Source organism: Myotis myotis, unplaced genomic scaffold (genome assembly GCF_014108235.1).
Source record: "Myotis myotis isolate mMyoMyo1 unplaced genomic scaffold, mMyoMyo1.p scaffold_m19_p_8, whole genome shotgun sequence".
Taxonomy (NCBI): Eukaryota; Metazoa; Chordata; class Mammalia; order Chiroptera; family Vespertilionidae; genus Myotis; species Myotis myotis.
The window spans coordinates 85,531,438-85,546,047 of NW_023416390.1; the positions used below are offsets into that span (position 1 = coordinate 85,531,438).

A 14,610-nucleotide genomic window follows, 5' to 3' on the forward strand; every position below is an offset into this window, starting at 1 on the left:
TGCCCAGACAAGGCCCAGCTGTGAGGCGAGGCATGCTGGTGCTAGTGCCCCATCTTGGGCCTTTTATTGATAGGTCACCAGTTGCAGCTTATTTGAGCTATTTTAGCAAAGTCTGAAGCATGAGCAAAGACAGGCCATTCATAAGGAAAAGCTGGTGCAAAAAGCTTGGTTGTGGCTACAAATTGGATGGGGCGGGGTCTTAAAGAATCCCCAAGGTGGAATAGACTGATGGAGACTCAGATATGGCTGTCAGTCAGCTCTGTGATGGGGGAGGTCCTAGCACAGGAACTATGACTCTTTTGAGCACCCCCATCTGGGAGAAAGCCACTCCCAAGTTACTGCCCCAGTGCCAGACAATCCAGTTTCTCCCCGTATGTGTCTGGGACCCCCAAAGCTGCCTGATGCTGCCAGTCTGAGTAAGTTTATGTGCTTGCCCTTTAAACGCAACACCTGGGTCTCCAGCAGCCTTCATATCACTCAGCCACAATTCCCACTATTTTTTACAGCAATAGTTGTGGGGACCTCTCTTCCCAGCTCTGGAACCCTGCACTGGGGGGTCTGGTGTGGGGCTGGGACCCCTTGCTCCTCACGGGGGCCTCCCTGGAGGCAATCTCCCTCCAGATTAAAAAACAAAACAAAAACGGCACACATGGGTGTCAGACCAGCCCGTTCTACGCCTCTGCCCCTCCTACTAGTCTCAATGTGTTTCTTCTTTACATCTCTGGTTGCAAGACTTCCATTTAGCCAGATTTCAGGTGATTCTGAATGATGTTTGTTCTGTATTTAGTTGTAATTTTGATGTGGTTGTGGGAGGTGGCGAGTACAGGCATTTCTCTATGCTGCCATTTTGGTCTTTCTTCAGTCATCATTGACCTAATGTTCTTATGCGGCACATGGTTGTATTTTATCTGTGTCCATTTTTTGGAAGAGGTGGTGCCCTTTTAGATCCAGTGTCTGATAAATTCTTCATACCTACTCTCTTGATGTGTTTTCTTATTTTTTTCACTAATTGCCTTTTAAAAATTGTTGCTGTTACTACAAATGTCCCCCATTCTCCCCGTCCCCTGATGGTGTTTTCTTTTCAATGGAGACGTTGGAATGCAGGACTTCTTCAATCTCCAGGAGGACTGAAACTCATATTGAATTTCCTCTGCTCCACTCTGCTCAGAATCCCTTGGCATGAATGACTCCACCAGTGTGGAGAAATTGACCAAGAAAGTAAAGAGCTTGGAAATCAGGACGAGGAGAAGATTTTTGCTCAAGTGGGACAAAAGTCCTCAATTATTTCCTGAACTAAAAGACAAAGCTTCAGGAAGAGAAGATCTTTTCCCCTTTTCCTTTCATTTCTGAAACTCAGATAGGAGAGCTGGAGCTACGGCAGCCCTCCTGTGGTCAGAGGCTGGAAGCAGGAAAACCAGACTCAACATGCCAAGGATGGAGAACTGAGAGAGTAAGCGTTTGGGATTCTTTCAGCATTGTTGAGGAGCTGAACCAGTACAAGGCACCTGCCTGCCTCTAGATTACTTATGTGAGAAGAATAAACTCCTTATTTGGCTAAGTCAGTGGTTCTCAACCTTGGCTGCACATTAAAATCACCTGGGAATCTTTTTAAAATCCTGATTTCTGGGCCTCATCCTCCGGAAATTCTGTTTCTTTGTTACTAATGTTGTGGCCTCACCCCATAACAAAGAAACAGAATTTCCGGAGGATGAGGCCCAGAAATCAGGATTTTAAAAAGATTCCCTGGCCGAAACCGGTTTGGCTCAGTGGATAGAGCGTCGGCCTGCGGACTGAAGGGTCCCAGGTTCGATTCCGGTCAAGGGCATGTACCTGGGTTGCGGGCATATCCCCAGTGGGAGATGTGCAGGAGGCAGCTCATCGATGTTTCTAACTCTCTATCTCTCTCCCTTCCTCTCTGTAAAAAATCAATAAAATATATTTAAAAAAAAAAAAAGATTCCCTGATGATTCTAATGTGCAGCCAAGGTTGAGAACCACTGGGCTAAGTACTGTTAATTGTTTCCCTATTACTTGCAGCCAAATTCATTTTTACTTAATTCAGCTGTGTTCAAGGAGAGAGACTTCTCTTTCTCTGGTGGGAGTCAATTAGAGGACTAGTGTACCACAAAACAGGGATGTTACAGAGGATATTTAATGTCTGGGAGAGAGGATTTTGGAAGGTGATAAATTATTAGGAACTAGTGGCCTGCTGCACAAATTTGTACACATCGAAAGGAAATTAATTAGAAGAAATATTTTAATATCACTATCCACCCTTTCTCTATAATAGAAGTATCAGAGATGAAATAAAATTAGTATAATGTATATGATAATAATATATAAATTGATTAATAAATAAACAATAACAACATGATATAACAACAACACATGATCTAGAAACAACAAAAACATGATATAAAAACAACATTGATAAAAACAATGACTGATAAGTTGATTAAACTTATTCTAACACTGAGGCCAGTGTCAGACAGGGACAAATCAATTCTTGGAATCAGAACAACCTCTACTCCGCAGATTCTGTTAATAGTTCAGCTTCGATTATGTTAAGCCACAATCTTTTTTTTTTTATTTCTTAAAGTATTACAAAGAGTATTACACATGTCTCCTTTTTTCTCCCCCTTGACATTCCCCCGGCTTCCCCCACACCACGGTGTCTTGTGTCCATTAGTTATTCTCATATGCATGCATATAAGTCCTTTGGTTGATCTCCTACTCCTCCCAACCCTCCCCATGGTTCCCACTGTAGTTTGACATTCTGCTCAATGCTGCTCTGCCTCTGTACCCATTTTTCTTCATCAGTCTATAATGTTTCTTATTATCCATAAATGAGTGAGTTCATGTGGTATTTTTCTCAGCTTCCCAGCGGCTATCTCAGTCTCACAGGGGCCATCTCTGCCTCACAGGGGCCGTCCCAGCCTCATGGGGGCCGCCTCAACCTCACAGGGGCCGTTTCAACCTCATCGGGGCAGTTTCAACCCCACCGGGGCCGTCTCAACCTTATCGGGGCCGTCTAAACATCACCGGGGCCTATTCAGCCTCACCGGGGCCGTTTCAGCCTCACCGGGGCTGTTTCAGCCTCACTGGGTCCGATTCAACCTCACCGGGTCCGATTCAACCACCAGAGCTGTCTTGAACTCACCGGGGCCGTCTCAACCTCACCAGGGCCGTTTCAACTTCACTGGGGCCGATTCAAACACACTGGGGCTGTTTCAACCTCACTGGGGCCATTTTGACCTCACCGGGGCCGTCTCAGCCTCACCGGGGCCGTCCCAGCCTCACCGGGGCCGTCTCAACCTCACAGGGGCTGTCTCGACCTCACAGGGGCCGTTTCAACCTCACCGGGGCCGATTCAACCTCACTGGTGCCATCTTGACTTCACCGGGGCCGATTCAACCTCACCGGGGCCGTCTCAGCCTCATCAAGACTGTCCCACCCCCACCAGGGCCGTCCCAGCCTCACCGGGGCCGCCTCAGCCTCATTGGGGCTGTTCCAGCCTCTCAAGGGCCGCCTCGGCCCTACAGGGGCTGCCTCGGCCTCACGGGGGCCATCTCAGCAACACGAAGTTTGGCATTCTGTCCTTTGTCGGGCGGCTCCTTGATGGACAAAATCTCCAGGTGTTCCTGGTGGCTGAATATCTGGTATGCTTGCTTGGATTTCGTTGTCTACCAAGTGCACAGACTGCCTGTCTGCCATCTACCAGTGTCCCATGTGAGACTGGATCTGGTGGGCCTGCCTGTGCGTTTGCTGGTACAGCGGTTCCACATTGCCGGCTCAGCCATGCCCGGCTCCAGTTTCCTCCAAACCTGATTCTGCTTCTTTATTGTGTCCCTTATGTATGCGAGGAGTTGAAATCTGCATTCTGCTGGGCTAGGCTGCAAAAGCGTCGGTGGTTCTCTTTGTGTCACTAGCACAGCTTGGGTGGGGATGTAATTTGAGTAGGGCGCGGTCCCCGGGAATCACCAGGGCAGGGCCAAGGGCAATGGCGTCTTCGCATCTACTTGCCTCTCCGCAACTCAGTGACTCGCATCCCCGAGTGCTGGCGAGCAGCTCCGCGAGACAGCCACTCTCGCTCTCCGGCCTGTTGCAAGGCCTTCCTGCTTCTCCCCGTAGGGTTCTGGGACCTCAGGATCCCACCCCAAACATGCTCAGTGGATTTGAGAGTCTGCATTCCCTTCTGTTTGAAAAAAACCGCGCAGCCAGTTGCAGCCAGCTTGGCGTGCGACTCCGTACCTCCGTTCTTGGAGCCTCTGCACAACCTATTCAGTCTCAATGCTCTTCTTTCTTTCCTTCCAGTTGTAGAGCTTCCACTGGGCCAGCTTTCCCATGGTTCTGAATGACAACTGTTTCTTTTATAGTTGGTAGTCTCGATGTTGTTGTGGGAGGCAGCACGCACAGGTCTGTACCTTATGCCGCCATCTTGGTTCTCCCAAGTCACAATCTTTTGATAATAAATCTAGTACCATTACAAAGACCCCATTTACTATTAAGATTTCTCAGTAGTATCATGATTGCACCTACTTTCAATTCTAATTTATGACATGGCATTCTCGAAGAAGTAATACTTTTAAGAAATTTGATGGGAAAATTTTCCTTTTCGGCATCATCTGTTGAATCTAGTATAATTGTCGATTATACTGTCGTCTCTGAGTCTTAAAGCAATATCCGTTCCCCAGCCTTTTCCACCACGTGGGAAAAAAATAGGATATATCATTGAATCTAATGTAGGAAACTGGATACTGATTTGCTTCATTTTAGTGGCATTCGGATTACTGGGACCTGGTTTACAAAGAATGAGCAAGTCCCTTTCAAAAGGAGGTCCTCCATCTTCGTTTATGAATATGAGGGCAACTTCCGTTACACAGGGAGAATTATATCTACCCTATCACTATTACGATCATATTTAATTGCCATTGTTACTTCCATGAGACGCTACCACTTTCTTTCAGCTTCAGAATGTCAACAAAAACAACCAAATTCACAATCGACAATGACAGATAGAAATACTTGTGTGCAATTGGCGCCAGCGAGAGCTTTATATGTATCGTGCATGTGCGAGTAAACTTAGCCTTTTATAGATATAGAACAAATTTGCTTAATTAGACCTGCTTTCTGATGTAGCTAAACTTTTTCCAGCCCAGTGAAGCACCCGAACTTCTCTTTCAGGTAATTGTCAGCAACACAGCAGTAACTATCAACACAAAATACATTATTGAAAGGGAATTTTTAGGAGTGAAAAAGACAGGTTTAGGAAATTTTAGAAATTAAGGGGACCATGGAAGAAGCATAGGCTACAGAGCAGCAGAAGGTATATTTCCATAGAATAGAAGAGCTGAAAAGCTGCAACAGGTACATTTCCATAGAATGAGGGAGCAGGGAACAGGAAAAGGTCTATATTTACAAAATAAAGGGAAGGAAGCTCCTCATCTGAAAGGAGAGGAAAGCCCAAAAGGAATAGGAAAACAATAAGGAAAGAGGTTCAACCTTTGAGCTCAGGAGTTACCATAGTAACCAGTCCAAGGGAATAGTGACCAATCAGAGGGATTTCAAGGCACAAAGATCTGGGGCCTTTATAAGCCACTAGAGGCCTGGTGCACAAATTTGTGAGCAGCTGGGGTCCGGCCAGCCTGCCCTGATGCGGCCAATTGGGCTGGGTGGCCAGGGGGAGGGGCTGTGGGCAGTTGGTGGGCCGGCCCCGCCCCCTGGTCAAACTCCTGGTCAAGGGGACAATTTGCATATTACCCTTTTATTATATAGGACTAGAGGCCCGGTGCACAAAAATTTGTGCACTGGCAGGGGGTGTGTGTCCCTCAGCCCCACTTGTGCTCTCTCACAGTCTGGGACCCCTCGGGAGATAACGACCTACTGGCTTAGGCCCACTCCCAGGTGGCAAAGGGCAGGCCCAATCCCTAGGTGCCTGTCCCGCAGCTCCTGGTCGGGCTGAGAGCAGGGCCGATTGGGGAGTTGGGGCGCCGCCCCCTGTCATGCACAGAACAGGGTGGATCAGGAGGTTGCGATGCCACCCTCAGTCATGCTCAGGGTAGGGCCGATTGGGGGGTTGGGGCGCAGCCCCCTGTCACACTCAAGGCAGGGTCGATGGGGAGGTTGTGGTGCCACCCCCTGTCATGCACAGAGCAGGGTGAATCAGGGGGTTGTGGTGCCACCCCTGTCACATACAGAGCCGGCCGATCAGGGGGTTGGGGCGCTGCCCCCTGTCACGCACAGAGCAGGGCTGATCAGGGGGTTGGGGAGCTCCCCCCGTCATGCACAGAGCAGGGCCAATCAGGAGGTTGTGATGCCAACCTCAGTCACGCTCAGGGTAGGGCCGATTGGGGGGTTGGGGTGCTGCCGCCTGTCACACTCAAGGCAGGGTCGATGGGGAGGTTGGGGCTTTGCCCCCTGTCACCCACAGAGCAGGGCCAATCAGGGGGTTGGGGCACTCCCCCCTGTCACACTCAGGGCAGGGCCAATGGGGAGGTTGTGGCTCCACCCCGTCACACACAGAGCAGGACCCATGGGGGGGTTGGGGCGCCGCACCCTGTCACACACAGAGCAGGGCCTATCAGGGGGTTGGGAAGCTCCCCCCTATCAGGCACAGAGCAGGGCCGATCAGGGGGTTGGGGCGCCTTCCCCTGTCATGAACAGAGCAGGGTGGATAGGGAGGTTGTGGCCCCGCCCCCTGTCACATACAGAGCCGCAGGGCAATCAGGGGGTTTGGGCGCTGCCCCCTGTCACACTGCTTCAGGGGCCAGGAGGCAATGCTGCTCTGCTGATCCCGGTGCTGGGAGGCATATTACCCTTTTACTATATAGGATAGAGGCCTGGTGCACGGGTGGGGGCTGGCTGGTTTGCCCTGAAGGGTGTCCTGGATCAGGGTGGGGGTCCCCACTGGGGTGCCTGGCCAGGCTGGGTGAGGGGATGATGGCTGTTTGCAGCTGGTCACACCCCCTTCAGGGTGGGGGTCCCCACTGGGGTGCCTGGCCAGCCTGGGTGAGGGGCTGAGGGCCATTTTCAGCCTGGCAGGTGACTGAAGCTCCCAACCTCTCCTTTTTTCCTTTTATTTTATTTTATTCTGGGATTTATTTATCTTCTATGGCTGTCACTGGAGCTGAGAGCCGGCTCCAGCTCTGAGACCTTGGCTGCTGAAAGCAGGTTTCTGGCTTTGTTTACCTTCTGTATTTGAAACTTTGTTGCAACTCCAGCTCTGAGATCCCGGCTGACTGAAAACAGGTTTCTGTGGTTTTGTTTAGCTTCTATATTTGTAACAATGTTTCTTAGAGAGCAGCTCAGAGTCCAGCAGCGGCAGGCGGGGAACCTTGGCTTCCTCCATCACTGGAGCAAGCAAGCCTCCCGTTCGTGTCAGTTACCTGGCTGCTGGCCACCATCTTGGTTGGCAGTTAATTTGCATATCGCCCTGATTAGCCAATGGGAAGGGTAGCGAAGTTACGGCTAATTACCATGTTTCTCTTTTATTAGATAGGATAGGGAAAAGGAACTGAATGGGATTGTTCCCCCTGCCCACGTGGGAGTCTGTTCTGTGGGACCCTTTCTCCCTCCCCACATGGGAACCTATACTTGTTCTTCAATAAATTTCTACCTTTGGTATACCACCTTCTGCCCGTGGATTCATTCTTCGTTTTCCAGGGAAAAAGAGCCGGGGAACCAGTCTACCCAGGGGAATACCGTGTGTTCCAGTCCCAAAATTCCGTTTCATTCTTATTGTAGATCACGCAGGGAGAACGAAGGGTGAACTATTTAACTGCGGCAGTGATTGACTATATTCTGTGCAGTGAGAAAACCTGAAGACATTTTCAAGGTCCACCATTTCTTACTTCTTTTCAGTCGGGTCAAGTTTCTAAGCTCTCTTAATCTCCGTTTTCCAGCTAATGAAAAGAAAATAGGTTTCTATCGAGTCTCCTATCTATCTCCTCCAGGACTTCTGTGAGGGTCAAATGAGGTGAGGCAGGGGCAAGCCCTCACAGACGCTTGTTAGAGTGTGAAATGTTTGCACCTGAGGCTGGTCGGGGCTAGGAGAGGAAGCCAGGTGTGGCTACCTGACGTCATTACCGGGATGGTCGGACACTTAACATATTAGCCTGTTAATAGATTAGCATGTCGATTGTACATATTCCTTTAACAACAAGGCTGTAAATATTTGGTAAGTGAATTTCTTGAACTAATTAGCAGCACCGGGAAGCTGCCTTTGTGATAGGGGTAATCTTGAGGGTGGCTGGGGGTCCGCACCCCGAGGGCGGAGGCCTGATGGTCCCCGACCACAGAGCAGGTCTATGCCGGGAGAACCGGGCATCGCCCCTTTAACCGGACTCTCACCGGCCGGGCAATTTCCGGGGCGGTGTCATTGCCCCTTTAAGATCGGTGCGCCCGCTCCGCCCCCGAGGGCGGAGCTTCAGGGGACTTTAAGGGGCGGGCCGGCGGGCAGCGGGGTCTCCCGGGGATCTGGGTCTTGTGGGCTCGCGCCGCGGGCCGCCATTGCTTGGCATCTCCCGAGGGGCCTCCCCCACCTCAGCCTCGCTTGGTCGCCGCTGCGCCGTCCTCCCCCAGGTAAGCGCGAGGCCCAGGCCCCGCCGCCCCGGCTCGTCCCACGCCCCGCACCCCTCAGCTCGGGCCCGTCCTCGTTCGCTCGGGGGCTCCTCTGCGCTCGCGACCGGGGCTGCGGCCTCTCGCCGGGACCGTGTGTCGCCCAGAGCCTCCCGGCCTGGCCGGCTACACATTAAACCCGCCGGGAGGGGAGGGGCGGCGGCGGCCAATGGGCAGGGCCGCCGAGTTTCGGGCGACCCGTGCGGCGCGGCTGGATCGGGGCACCGGGGGCGAAGCGGGTGAAGGTGCGCCGGCCGCCTGGCCGCCCCGAGTGGCGGGCGGGGGTCGCGGGCGCGGAGGGGAGGGGAGCGGGGTCCGGGCGCGGAGCGGAGGGGACCGGGTCCGGGCGCGGAGGGAGGCCGCGCTGTCCGGCACCTGCGAGGGGGTGGCTTGCCGTCCAGCTGGCGAGGTGGGTGGGGCAGGTCCGCGGTTGGCGCGCCGGGAGCTCGTCACGGTCCCACGACAAACCGGGGCATCTGGGCGCTCATTCTCGTTTGGCTGGAACTTAGGTCCCGGGGGTCGTGAAAGCAGGTGTGGCCCGGACGACGATTCCGAAGGACCCTCCCCGGTCGGGGCGGGCGAATGGCGGTCCTTCGGCTGTAAATGCGAATTGTATTGGTCACTGTCTCCACGTTTACCGCGTCTCAGGAATTCCAGAGACCCACGTCTCTTGGGGCATTTTAAACGAATATCAAAAGCATAACTCGGTTTCTAACACAACTAACATGTCGTTGAACTCGGCCTAACATAGTGGGTTATTTGTGCATATAAACTAGTTTTCAGGGCTTTACCGCTTTTCTCTAGGTAAACGTCATTTAAAACGATATGTACAGTATGCCTTGTGTTGAATTATTCCCTTACAAATAAAAATCCTCTTACAGGAAAGTATGTTGAGATTACCGGGACAGAAGATAGTCCTGTGTTTACGGCACTTGCTGCGTATTGGTATATTGCTTTATTAAAAGCAATTGCTTACCAAAGATTGTGGCCACCAGCCATGTATGAAAGTACACACAAACTTTTGAGTTTTACATCGGCATAAACACTTAATTTAGGTAGCACAGGCAATTTGTATTTTTATGATTGTAAAGGAAACCCTTCTTGTTAGGGTACTGCCAGAAAATTAGAAACAGCAGATTAAAAATTAGTATTTTTTTTTTAACCTACCATCCAAAATTTCCCCTGTAGGATTTGTGTCAGACACATTCCTTATTGAGTGCCTACTCTGCGTCTTGCTGTGCCCGCTCAGTGCCCGCTCAGCCATGATGTGAATGAATCCCAGTAGGTCCCTGTCCTGGTATCTTCGTGAGGGACGTGCCCAGTAACACAAGTAATTTAAACAATTGGGTGTTTAATTACAGTTTCTTTAAGGGTCATAAAAGGAATCAGGAGTCAGGAATGTTTTTCTGAGGAAAAGACATTTCAGCCAGAAACCTGAAATTAGTCATGTGAAGTGGGAGCGGGCGGGGGAGTGGGAGAGGTGGGCAAGGAGCATTCCTAACAGATGGAGCAGAAGGGGAGAGACTCGGGCGGAGCGGAAGGGGCACCGAGCGGAACCAGCAGCTGGCGGTGCGCTGCCACGAGCGATCCAGCCAAGTGGAGGAGCTGGGCCAGGGAGCAAGGAAGGACATTGACCCTTCTAAGCAGGGGTCAGATTGGTGGTTGCAAAAAATCAGCATGCAGAACGTGGGAGGTGGGTGTGGGAAACGCGTGAATATGGGGACATTTTTTTAACAAAATTGAAAAAACTCTTGACATCTTATGTTCTGATAGAAAATTTAACTACCAACATGACCCTCTCCAGAGATAACTTCACTTAACAGTTTGCATGTCCTTCTATTCCTTTTGTGCCTATAAGATATAATAAGTAAATATATATGTACGTATTCCACCTCAGTGTGGGATAAAACTATATTCCTTTTTCTCTTGATTTCATTTTTCACTTAAAATTTTGTGTCTAAGATCAACTGTATTTTAAAAACAGCTATGTTGTATGCCATTGTATGTACCATAATTTAACTACTTGCATGTTGAGGGGCATATTTAAAGTTTTCTTAAGTTAATTATGTCCTGAAAAATCCTTGTTTCTACAACTTGAAGCACATGTGGGACTATTTCTTGAGGATATCCCACCAGAAATAGAATTGCTGAGCGAAGGATATGCACGTTAAAACTTTGTTGTCTGATCCTCCTCCAAAGAGGACAGTGTTTTTTTCCCCATATCCTCTTCCACACTGGCCATCTGTAAGTCTCTTAAATGACAGACAGTATCTTATTTTTTAAGTTTGGATTTTCTTGGTTAATAATGTTGAGGTTGAACATCATTTTAATGGATATTTTCATTGCCTATCACTTTTTGGAGCTTGTTTCTTCATATCTTCCCCATTTGTTTTTCTATTGGGCTTATCTTAATGATTTGTGATAATTCTTAAATAAACTGCATGTTAATCTTTCAAAAATTTTTTCTGGTTTTTTTTTTTTTTTTTTTTTTTTTTAGTGTACTGTTTCCTTCTAGTATTCATTTCTTTCACTTTAAATCTTTAGTTCATCTGAAATTTATTTTCATGTAAGTTGCTTTTATGTTTTTGTAAAAAGAACTGACTTGTGGAATTGGTTTTTATAGTTCTAAGTACATAGTTATTGAAATTCTAAATCGGGAAGAAGCTGGGTTTTTTCTTAGCCGGTTAATTCTGTATAGTGAGTCTATTTTGAAGGTGTAGAAGTGAAAGTCACAAAACTTGTTTTATAATTCACTTGCTTTCTAGAAACCTCAAAGGTGTAGTACATTTTGATATTCTTTTCCTTAAAAAACTTTATGGAAAAGTTCAACATATACCAAAGTAGTCAGAAAAGTATAATAAACCACATGTACCCATTATCCAGCTTCAACAGTTATTGGCCAGTTATCTGGCCAGTTTGTTTAATCTCTAGTCCCACTTCCTTATATTATTTTAATGCAAATACTAGACCTCATATAATGCCTTCTATAAAAATATCAATATGTATCTTGAAGAGATAAGGACCCTTAAATATAACCATTCAAGTTATTCTAAAAAATTTATAAAAAGCACAGAAAATGTATCTTTTCACATTTTCCTGATGAGAGTATAACTTTGAAATAACATTTTTGTAATTAAAAATTTAATACCTGAACCCAAATCAAAGCACGGTGTTTAAGTTATATCTTTGTTGTGTATAGTATTCTCATTAACATAAAAGAGGACACATTTTTGGAGGTTAAAAAAAACAGATAAGGACTTTTTAAAACATTTTTAATACTACTATTTTATCTAAAAATAAAAATGGCAGTGATTCTTTTTAAAAAATGTGTTTTATTGATTTCAGAAAGGAAGAGGGAGAGAGAGATAGGAACATCAATGATAAGAGAGAATCATTGATTGGCTGCCTCCTGCATGCCCCACACTGGGGATCGAGCCCGCAACCTGGGCATGTGCCCTTGACCAGAATCGAACCTGGGACCCTTCAGTCTGCAGGCGGACGTTCTATCCACTGAGCCAAACCAGCTAGGACCAGTAATTCTTTAGTTATCTATCATAAACAATCCAGTCAGTGTTCAAATGTGTGTGTATATGATTTATATCCTTGGGAAGTTCAAATGACAACTGTCATGGCTTTGCCAATTTACATAATTACATAGGAGTATGCCTACTTGTAAAAGGAGGATATAATCCTCAATTTATAGCTATTGAATTATTTTTACTATGTTGGTGTTTATGTTAATAGTTCATATTTTATATTTATGTTTACAAATGCATCTAGTTTAAAGCAGCAACTGGTTATGCAAGATTTGTTAATTTTATATGTATATGTATATATAAAACAACAAATGTGTCTTAAAATTATTTTATTTTGGAATAATTTTAGACTGTGTTACAGCGGCTCTCAACCTGGGGATCGCGAACAATGAAAATACATCCTGCATATCAGATATTTACATTACGATTCATAACAGTAGCAAAATTACAGTTATGAAGTAGCAACGAAAATAATTTTATGGTTGGGGGTCACCATAACATGAGGAACTGTATTAAAGGGTCGCGGCATTAGGAAGGTTGAGAAACACTGGTAGAAGTTAAAACAATAGTACAGAGTTCCCATATACATTTCACCTAGCTTTCCCCAATGATAACATCAGACAACTAAAAAAAAAAGATTATTTTAATTAGGATCTAAAATAGGTCCACACATTGTGATTATTTGATATGTATTTTAAGTCTCTTTTAAACCGTACCTTTGCATCTCTTTATTTCCCCCTTGCTATTTGTTGAAAATGCTGAATTAATATTTTTGAAAAATACATTCATCCCATATGCTTTGTTTACATTTTCATTCACCCCTTCCTCCCTCCCTCCCTCCCTCCCTCCCTCCTTCCCTCCCTCCCTCCTTCTCCCTCCCTCCCTCCCTCCCTCCCTCCTTCTTCCTTCCTTCCTTCCTTCCTTCCTTCCTTCCTTCCTTCCTTCCTTCCTTTCTTTCTTTCTTTCTTTCTTTCTTTCTTTCTTTCTTCTTTCTTTCTTTCCCTGTGCTCTTTGATAATTTATTTCTAAAGTGAGTGTTTTACATGAATGATGCTGTGATGTAGTAGAAAGAGAGACCAAGATTTGGAGTCAGAAAATCAGGGTTTGAGCCCTGTCTTCATTATTTACTACATAATGGTCTTGGCCGCCTGGCTGGTGTGCCTCAGTGGTTGAGCTTCGATGTATGAACCAGGAGGTCACAGTTCGATTCCTGGTCAGGGCACATGCCCAGTTTGGGGGCTGGATCCCCAGTGTGGGCTGTGCAGGAGGCAGCTGATTGATGTTTCTCTCTCATTGATGTTTCTAACTCTCCCTCTCCCTTCCTCTCTGTAAAAATTCAATAAAATATATTTTTTTAAAAATAATGGACTTGGCCAATGGTTTAATTTCTCTGACCCTGAGTTTACTCATGCAAATAAGATAGTACTTCAGGGAGTTTTTCTGAGGACTAAGTAAGATTATTCTATACTAGAGGCCCGATGCATGAAGATTTGTGCAAGAATAGGCCTTCCTTTCTCTGGCTGCTGGCACTGGCTTCCCTCTGGCATCTAGGACCCGGGCCTTCGCTCTGGCCGCCGCTTTCCACCTTGGCTCCAGGCCGGAGCCGCCTTCCGCCCGCTCCAGCCTGCTCCGTGGCCGCCGCCAAGAGGCCTGCCCTTGGCGGGCCGGCCGAGGCTTGCAGGAGACTTGGCTTCCTTTGTAGCTAGGGCAACGAAGGAAGCCAAACATCCCACCCGCTCCGGCCGGCTCTGTGGCTCCATCCGGCGCCACCATCTTTGTTGTGGAGTGATGGTTAATTTGCATATTACCCTTTTATTAGTATGGGTGATAAAGAGCTAATATGCTTATTAGACCAGACGGCAGAACGACCTTCTGGATAACCAATGGGCGGGGGGCAGGGTCAGCGAGCCTGCTCTGCCAGGCCAGCCATGGTGGTCCTGGTGCCCCCCCTTCCACAGAGGCAGCAGGAGAGGTCCGCAGTGTGGGTCCCATCCTGGTGCTGCCCCTTCCGCAGAGGCAGTGGAAGAGGGGGCGGTGCGGTCCCAGAGCCTCCACAGAGACGGGATGGGGCATGACCGGGGCTCCTCAACCTCCCACGGCCCCTTCCCCAGCCAGCCTGGTCCCAGATCTCCCCTCCTCCCCCACCAGTGGGTGGAGGGCGGGGCCAGTTCTAAGGAGCAGTGAGCCCGGTTTCTGGTTGAGTGGCACTCCCCTCCCCCCTCCCCCCACTCAGCCAGAAGCCGGGCTCATGGCTGGCAAGTGCAGCAGTGGTGGTGGGATCCTCTCCCTCCTCCATGGCAGGCGGGCGGTAAGGAGCAAGGGGTCCTGGACTGCTAGAGCCCTGAGTGTGAGAGAGATGTCTGCGTGCCAGCTTAGGCCCTATCCTCCCAGCAGGCGGATATCCCCCGAGGGGTCCTGGACTGTGAGAGGGCACAGGCCAGGTTGAGGGACTCCCCCCC

At 48.2% G+C, this 14,610-nt stretch overlaps 1 protein-coding gene across 6 annotated transcripts in view; it reads left to right on the forward strand.

The window, feature by feature from the left end:
- Positions 1 to 8,419: 8,419 nt before the first annotated feature.
- The window catches only part of EPB41L5 (erythrocyte membrane protein band 4.1 like 5), a 175,299-nt gene continuing 169,108 nt past the window's right edge, over positions 8,420 to 14,610 (forward strand). For 3 of the 6 annotated variants that reach the window (XM_036318955.1, XM_036318959.1, XM_036318958.1), the window contains exon 1: positions 8,811 to 8,860. The gene's annotated coding sequence lies outside the window, so the exon portion shown is untranslated. Of the gene's footprint in view, positions 8,580 to 8,806; positions 8,861 to 14,610 lie in introns of those variants that run through there. The other 3 variants (XM_036318960.1, XM_036318956.1, XM_036318957.1) reach the window with 3 other exon arrangements.